Source organism: Lathyrus oleraceus, chromosome 3, assembly GCF_024323335.1.
Source record: "Lathyrus oleraceus cultivar Zhongwan6 chromosome 3, CAAS_Psat_ZW6_1.0, whole genome shotgun sequence".
NCBI lineage: Eukaryota > Viridiplantae > Streptophyta > Magnoliopsida > Fabales > Fabaceae > Lathyrus > Lathyrus oleraceus.
The window spans coordinates 442,873,396-442,882,677 of record NC_066581.1 but is presented as its reverse complement, the minus strand read 5'-3'; the positions used below and the strand labels follow the sequence as shown (position 1 = coordinate 442,882,677).

General features: G+C 39.1%; 2 non-coding genes across 2 annotated transcripts; both read right to left on the bottom strand.

Moving 5' to 3' along the window:
• Positions 1–376: 376 nt before the first annotated feature.
• On the bottom strand, positions 377–483 carry LOC127134057 (small nucleolar RNA R71). The gene has a single exon (XR_007807837.1). It is a non-coding gene; the product is annotated as a small nucleolar RNA R71 (small nucleolar RNA).
• Positions 484–4,834: 4,351 nt separating this feature from the next.
• On the bottom strand, positions 4,835–4,941 carry LOC127134042 (small nucleolar RNA R71). Its single transcript, XR_007807822.1, has one exon. It is a non-coding gene; the product is annotated as a small nucleolar RNA R71 (small nucleolar RNA).
• Between the last annotated feature and the right edge of the window lie 4,341 nt (positions 4,942–9,282).

Below are 9,282 nucleotides of genomic sequence, written 5' to 3'. Positions count from 1 at the left end.
CGAGAGTACAAAACAAACTAAGGTTACGGTCAACAAGAACGAGAGTTGGGATTTTAACAAGATGGCTGAAACTAGGCATTAATCCTAAACATAACGAGAATGCTTTAGGATTAATTAGACTTTATTTATATTCAAAAATTACATTTAAATTCATAGTGAGACCGCGAGAGCCAAGCATTCTGGTTTAGGAGTATGGTCAAACTCAATAAAAACGAATGGTTTCAAACCAAAAGCTATAAGACTCTGTCTTTTCCCATTTTTATTAATAGATAGAGCTAGAGCTTGGCTCTAGTCTCTACCATCCAAATTTGTCACTACGTGGAACGAGTTGAAGAAAGTCTTCTTAGCCCGATATTTCCCACCTAATAAGACAGCTATGCTAAGAGCCCAAATAAACGTGTTTAAACAAAAGGATAATGAATCACTTTTTGAAGCTTGGGAGAGATACAAAGACATGATGAGGATTTGTCCATATCACAGTCTAGAAGAATGGTTGATCATTCACACCTTTTATAACGGTCTCTTATACAATACAAGATTGACAATAGACGCCGCCGCAGGTAGCGCACTGATAGATAAACCATACAATGAGGTCTATCAACTGGTCGAATGTATGGCCCATAATCATTACCAATGGGGAAGTGAAAGAACCTCTGTAGAGAATCCTCACCCGAAGGGCGGCATGTACGAATTAAGCAGACTTGACCATGTCAACACCAAGGTAGATGCTCTGACTTAGGAGATAGATAGCTTGACCATAACACCAGCAGCCACCGTGGTTGCCGTTGCACCAAACTGTGAGATATGCGGAGTTCAAGGGTATACATCCTCAGAATGTCAACTCTTGACAAGAACCTCCACAGCCCAGGTGAACTATGCTCAAGGAAACCCTTACTCAAACACTTATAACCCAGGTTGGAAGAACCATCCTAACTTTTCATACAAAAACAATAATGCATCGTATGCACCTAACTAAACACCAACTGTACCACCAGGATATCACAAAGCTGCCTCAAATACTCAAAATGCTCTTAGGAAATCAAACATAGAAATAATGATGGAAAACTTAATATCTACCCAAGCCCAAACAAATAAGGATTTCCTAAATCATAACATACACACTAGTGAGCAAATCAAGCAGTTAGCAAACAAGGTAGACGCAGTAGCCACCCACAACAAAATGTTGGAAACACAAATCTCGCAAGTGGCTCAACAACAAACACCTACTGCTTCTCCTGCAGGCACATTTCTTGGACAGCCGCAACCAAATCCTAAAGGCCATTCAAATGCTATTATACTACAAAGTGGGACAGAACTAGACGAACCGACCAACCCTAGAACTCAAAACCCATCCATGCATCAAGACCCAGGTAAGGTAACTGAGAAGGAAGAAAGAAGAACCTTATGTTCCTCCACCACCATATAAACCCCCTATCCCTTATCCTCAAAGACTTGTTAAATCTAAAAGTGTAGGACAATTTAAACATATCGTAGAGCTTCTAAAACAATTGAATATTACAATACCCTTTACATAAGCCATAACTCAAATGTCCTAATATGCTAAGTTCCTCAAAGAAATCTTATCTAACAAGAAGAAGATATAGTATAACGAAACCGTCACACTTACTGCTGAGTGTAGCGCCATAATACAAAACAATATGCCTCCTAAGCTGAAAGACCCAAGTAGTTTCTCCATACCCTGTGTAATCGGAAAGTTTGTCATCGACAAAGCACTATGCGACTTAGGAGCCAGTATTAGTTTAATGCCCTTGTCCATATGCGAAAGGCTAAAAATGGGAGAACTAACACCTACGAGAATGTTCGTACAACTTGCATATCATTTTGTTAAATTTCCCGTAGGTATGCTAGAAAACGTTCTGGTGTGCATAGGACAATTCTATATTCCTACTGATTTTATAATCATGGATATAAAAGGGGATTCTAACATCCCTATCATATTAGGAAGACCACTCATAGCTACAACCGGAGCTATCATAGATGTTAAGAAAGGCAAGCTAACCTTCGAAGTTGGTGAGGAAAAAGTCGAATTCATTTTGACGCATTTCCTAAAGGCACCAGCTATACACCATATCTATTGTATACTAGATGTCATCAACGAATACATAAGAGAGATGGAGAATGAAATAAGTGTTTGGGGGTATGACCCAAACATCTCTTCGTTCACAAGATGACGCAAGACGGAGCACAAAGAGGTAGTGTGTTTGGCTCAAATAATACTGATTTATCACATGGAGTGAATGAAGGCAGAGTATGAATACATCATGGAGATGAATGGAATGAAGTGACCAAAGTCACAGAATCGAAGGATTTGGTAATAAGTGACTGAAGAAGTATAGTTTGAAATCGAAAGTAAAATTCTATTGGAATCCATACGAGAAATGGGATTTGTACCATAAAGGGAAACGACGTTAAATGATACGTGGAACAACATGGTTGCCACTATTTTATATTTGGCCAAAAAAGAAGGAATTGAATGTCTGGGTATTAGCCAAACAACTCTAGGGACAAATACGGACTGCCACTATATCGTCCTTAAAGGGTGTATATGGAATTCCAAAGAAAACTGTATTTCGATGTCAAAGGAATACTATGTCACTAGGGTGAGCAACTTGTGATTGAGGGTAGATAATTGATAGTGAAACTTATGAATGGTTCCCTGAGGTGATAGAAGGAATAATTAAGGGTATACTTGATAACGCGAAAAAGTATCGTATTTTTGGCTCCATATGCCTTGCTTTTTACTTGATTAACACTTATTATTACGCAGTATTTTATGTTTATTGCAGGTATTTATCGATTAAAAGGTTTATAGAAAACTAAATGGAAAATAGCAAAAAGGAAAGAAAAAGCGAAGAAAATGGAGTTTTATAAGAGATAATGGGCCACCAAAGCAAATGGGCTTGTGGCGCCCATTATCTAAGGTGTGTGGCGCCCTCCACATTGACCCAAGGAGGAGGTGGCACCCACCACCAAGCCTTAAGAGGTGGCGCCCAATTCTAAAAAGGTGGCGCTCGTTTATCATTCAAAGGCTAGGGTTGTGGCAACCGCCACAACCTAGTCTTCCACCTTTTTCTCCACTTTTGTAGCCACGAATCAACCCACCTTTGCTACAAATTAGGGATTGTGTAAAATATATAAACGATCTCTCAGACACGCTTAGGACACGCTCTTCTTCCAGTTTTCAAGCGACGATTAATTTTAGTCAGAATTTATTTAGGCAGTTTTCTTACTTTGTAAAAGTGATAGTTTCTCCACATCCGGGACTATTCCGCTTTATTATTTACGCTTTTGGGATTCAATTGTAATGGTTATTCATTGCCAAAGCGTACCGACATTATTTTAATTGAATAATCAAGATTCAATGCCAGTTCTTAATTCGCAATCCAGGTCTTATTTTGATTTGTGTTTTATTTATTTATGTCTAATCACATGTTTGATTCCCCAATTACCATGTATGTTAGCGTATCCATGTCAAGCTAATCCCTTAGGTATCTGTATGTAAGGATCATCGAAATGACGTGATTCATAAATAATTGGTGTTAGTTTTTATAAAACTTATTTTTCCGGGTTTAGTTTCTTAATTTAATCAAACTTTTTTCGCACGAGAGTACAAAACAAACTAAGGTTACGGTCAACAAGAACGAGAGTTGGGATTTTAACAAGATGGCTGAAACTAGCATTAATCCTAAACATAATGAGAATGCTTTAGGATTAGTTAGACTTTATTTATATTCAAAAATTACATTTAAATTCATAGTGACACCGCGAGAGCCAAGCATTCTGGTTTAGGAGTATGGTCAAAGTCAATAAAAACGAGAGTGTGAGACTAGGTCCTTTCTATAAATAATTTCTACTGAAGAATATTTTGACAAATAAGATTATGCCAACTATCTATCGAATCCCCAAAGTTTGATGTGTTACATACCAATATCCCCTATATCTCATATCTTTATCAATATTCTATTTACGTTATAGTTATTTCTCTTCATCCCTCCAATCATAGAACGATCATCAACCTTAGATTTACATAGCAACATTAGACCCTGATACGTTCGGTTATTAGTCCTTGTGGGTTCGATAATCTTTAAAACTACGCGATACGACTGTGCACTTGCAGTCACGATTCACATAGACTTAACAAGTCGCGATCATGTTTTTGGCGCCGTTGTCGGGAATGATTTAGTCGATATCGTAACTCCACTGTTTCCTAGTATAGACTAAGGCAAACAATTATTTTTCCCTTTCTGTATTTGTCGAGTGTATGCCACGTACTCGCTCTCAAGGCGAGAAATTAAAGTTACAATTCGACGAACCCCAGCGTTATCTTATATTAGAACCCCAGATACGAAACTTGATACAGGAACATCGTATCAAGCTAAATCTTCCTGACCTTAACATCCCTACTTCTGAATTAGTTATTCAACCAGAGATGGCCGAAGAAGTGCAAAACTGTCCTCTTAAGTATTATGCAATACCTTCGCAGGATGAACCACATAACAGCATCGCTGCCCCTGCCATCGAGGCCAATAATTTTGAGCTAAAACCCTCATTGTTGTCAGCCGTACAACAAAACTAGTTTTCAGGTAGTCCCGCGGAGGACCCGAACCTACACTTGTCAGTATTTTTCCAATACGCAGACACAGTGAAAGCGAATGGTTTCAACCCAAAAGCTATAAGACTCCGTCTTTTCCCATTTTTATTAAGAGATAGAGCTAGAGCTTGGCTCTAGTCTCTACCATCCATCTTTGTGACTACGTGGAACGAGTTGAAGAAAGTCTTCTTAGCCTGATATTTCCCACCTAATAAGACAGTTATGCTAAGATCCCAAATAAACGGGTTTAAACAAAAGGATAATGAATCACTTTTTGAAGCTTGGGAGAGACACAAAGACATGATGAAGATTTGTCCATATCACGGTCTAGAAGAATGGTTGATCATTCACACCTTTTATAACGGTCTCTTATACAATACAAGATTGACAATAGACACCGCCGCAGGTGGCGCACTGATAGATAAACCATACAATGAGGTCTATCAACTCGTCGAATGTATGGCCCATAATCATTACCAATGGGGAAGTGAAAGAACCTCTGTAGAGAAACCTCAACCGAAGAGCGGCATGTACGAATTAAGCAGACTTGACCATGTCAACACCAAGGTAGATGCTCTGACTCAGGAGATAGATAGCTTGACCATAACACCAGCAGCCACCGTGGCTGCAGTAGCACCAAACTGTGAGATATGCGGAGTTCAAGGGCATACATCCCCAGAATGTCAACTCTTGACAAGAACCTCTATAGACCAGGTGAACTATGCTCAAGGAAACCCTTACTCAAACACTTATAACCCAGGTTGGAAGAACCATCCTAACTTTTCATACAAAAAAAATAATGCATCTTATGCACCTAACCAAGCACCAGCTGTACCACCAGGATATCACAAAGCTGCCTCAAATACTCAAAATGCTCTTAGGAAATCAAACTTAGAAATGATGATGGAAAACTTAATAGCTACCCAAGCCCAAACATATAAGGATTTCCTAAATCAGAACATACACACTAGTGAGCAAATCAAGTAGTTAGCAAACAAGGTAGACGCACTAGCCACCCACAACAAAATGTTGGAAACACAAATCTCACAAGTGGCTCAACAACAAACACCTATTGCTGCTCCTGCAGGCACATTTCCTGGAAAGCCGCAACCAAACCCTAAAGGCTATGCAAATGCTATTATACTATGAAGTGGGACAGAACTAGATGGACTGATCAACCCTAGAACTCAAAACCCATCCATGCATCAAGACCCGGGTAAGGTAACTCAGAAGGAAGAAAGAAGAACCTTATGTGCCTCCACCACCATATAAACCCCTTATCCCTTATCCTCAAAAACTTGTTAAATCTAAAAGTGTAGGACAATTTAAAAAATTCGTAGAGCTTCTAAAACAATTGAATATTACAAATAAGAAGATATAGGATAATGATACCGTGACACTTACTGCTGAGTGTAGCGCCATAATACAAAACAATATGCCTCCAATGTTGAAAGACCCAAGTAGTTTCTCCATACCCTGTGTAATCGGAAAGTTTGTCATTGACAAAGCACTATGCGACTTAGGAGCTAGTATTAGTTTAATGCCCTTGTACATATGCGAAAGGCTAAAAATGGGAGAACTAAGACCTACGAGAATGTTCGTACAACTTGCATATCATTCTGTTAAATTTCCCGTAGGTATGCTAGAAATGTTCTAGTGTGCATAGGACAATTCTATATTCCTACTAATTTTATAATCATGGATATAAAAGGGGATTCTAACATCCCTATCATATTAGGAAGACCATTCCTAGCTACAAACGGAGCTATCATAGATGTTAAGAAAGGAAAGCTAACCTTCGAAGTTGGTGAGGAAAAAGTCGAATTCATTTTGACGCAATTCCTAAAGGCACCAGCTATAGACGATACCTGTTGTATACTAGATGTCATCGACGAATGCATAAGAGAGATGGAGAATGAACAAACATCATACTCCGAAATACTGAAAATTCCAAGGCCTCCTACTTTTGAAGACAAAAATTTAAGTAAGGAATACCAAGATGATAGCCTCAGCGAATGACTAGCAATAATGCCCGATCATATGCCTTTCCCAAAGAAACCAACCGTAGAACTTAAGACGTTACCCAAAAATCTAAGGTACGAATTCCTAGACACTGAACTTGAGCGACCTGTAATAGTAAATACAGACTTAGGTCAGATAGAGACCGAAAAGCTTCTACACGTTTTGAGAAAATACCCAACTACTTTAGGCTATAATATCTCAGATCTAAAAGGAATAAGCCCTTCCATATGCATGCATCGCATAATACTAGAGGAAGACTGTAAGACCTCTAGAGAACATCAAAGAAGGATAAATCCCATTCTGAGTGATGTAGTAAAGAAAGAAGTGTAAACTCTATTAGAAGCAGGTATTATCTACCCGATATCCGATAGTCAATGGGTCAGCCCAGTACATGTCGTACCAAAGAAGGGAGGCGTCACCGTTGTGAATAATGAAAAAGGAGAATCTATAGCATAGAGAATGGTTACTGGAATTAGAATGTGTATTGATTATAGAAAATTAAACAAAGCCACTCAGAAGGATCATTTTCCTTTACTGTTTATTGATCAAATGCTTGAACGATTGGCTAAGCATTCTCACTTCTGCTACCTAGACGGTTATTCCGGATTTTTCAAAATTCCTATTCATCCCGACGACCAAGAGAAAATGACCTTCACATTCCCCTATGGTACATTCGCCTACCGAAGAATGTCATTCGGACTATGTAACGCTCCCGCAACATTCCAAAGATGCATGATATCAATTTTCGCTGATTTCATAGATGATGTCATGGAAGTCTTCATGGAAGATTTCTCTGTATGCGAACAATGCTTTGAAGGTTGCTTATCGAATCTTGAAATGGTATTAAAAAGATGCGTAAAAGTGAACCTTGTGATAAATTGGGAAAAATGCCATTTCATGGTCCGATAAGGAATCGTGCATGCTCGGACACATAGTATCTGACAAGGGGATTGAAGTCGACAAGGAATAAATAGAAGTTATAAAAAACCTTCAGCCTCCGAAAAACGTAAGAGAAATACGAAGCTTCTTACGACATGCCAGTTTCTACGGGGGATTCATTAAAGATTTCTCAAAAATCACCAAACCACTGACTGGCTTATTGATGAAAGATGTCAAATTCATCTTTGACGGAAAATTCCTAGCGACATTTGAATAACTAAAAATAGCTCTTATTACGGCAGCTATCATGCAACTGCCCGATTGGAGATTACCTTTTGAAATCATGTGTGACGCTAGTTACTATGCTGTAGGCGCAGTCTTAGGACAAAGAAGGGATAAGAAACTTCATGCAATATACTATGCAAGTAGAACCCTAGACCCTGCATAGATGAACTATGCCACCACAGAAAAGGAACTTTTATCCGTAGTGTTCGCTTTGGATAAATTTCGTTCCTACCGAGTAGGGGAAAAAGATAATTATCTATACCGATCATGTTGCAATTAGGTACCTGTTAAACAAGAAAGACACCAAACCAAGATTCCTAAGGTGGATCTTACTATTACAAGAGTTTGACTTAGAAATCAAGGATAGAAGAGGGACTGAAAATGTCATGGTCGATCACTTGTCCTGAAGGTATTAAACCTAAACGAGTGCCTATAAACAATGATTTTCCGTACGAAAGACTCATAGCCCAACTAGAAAGAAATACAGCTAAAGATGCGTTAACCCATAAGGATACCAAAACAAACGAGGCATTGGAAGCAATTCACACTCAAACCACACTACCATGGTACGCTGACTTCGTCAACTACTTAGCAGCTAAGGTGCTTCCGCCATACTTGACCTACCAACAAAATAAAAAATTCTTCCACGATCTTAAACACTACTATTGGGATGAGCCTCTACTTTTCAAGAGAGGCGCCAAAGCCATTTTCTGTCGATGTTTCCCCGAGGATTAGGTTGAAAACGTATTCTCCCACTGTCATTATGCTCCTTATGGAGGACATGCAAGAACCTCGAAGACTTGAACTAAGATCTTGCAAGCCGACCTCTTTTGGCCCACTCTGTGGAAAGATGTCCACATCGCAATCACAAATTGCTACCGGTGTCAACGCACTTTGGAAGTAAAAATCTTTGATGTTTGGGGATTCAATTTTATGGGACCTTTCCCATCTTCTTTTGGTAACAAGTATATCCTTGTTGCGGTCGATTACGTATCAAAATTGATTGAGGCCATAGCCTCTCCAACGAATGACGCACGGGTGGTAATTAGACTCTTTAAGCGAATAATCTCCCCTGGATTCGGAATGCTGAGATTAGTCATCAGTGATGGTGGTGTCGCATCTCGAAAAATACGATTCCTCGCGATGGTCAAGGAAAAATTTATGTTCGAACAGAGTCGCCACCGAACTTTATTTATTCCAATGAAGGAATGGGAAAATATCGATAAAACCTTTGAAAAAACAGAATAATGGTCGTCGCAACCATATTCGGGTTCGGGAGTCGATTAACAAGGGGAAGGTATTAGCACCCCTCACGTCCGTTGTACTCAACGAGAACCTTTTAGTCTAATTTGCTATTTGAATGTTAGTTAAATGTTATTTGCTTTCTTCTAGTAATTAGAGTTGATAATAGAGATGGATGAAGACCTCAAAATGGGAAAAGGGAGGTTTTTTATTAGTGTGCTCGCCAAGATCTCGCAATCTCG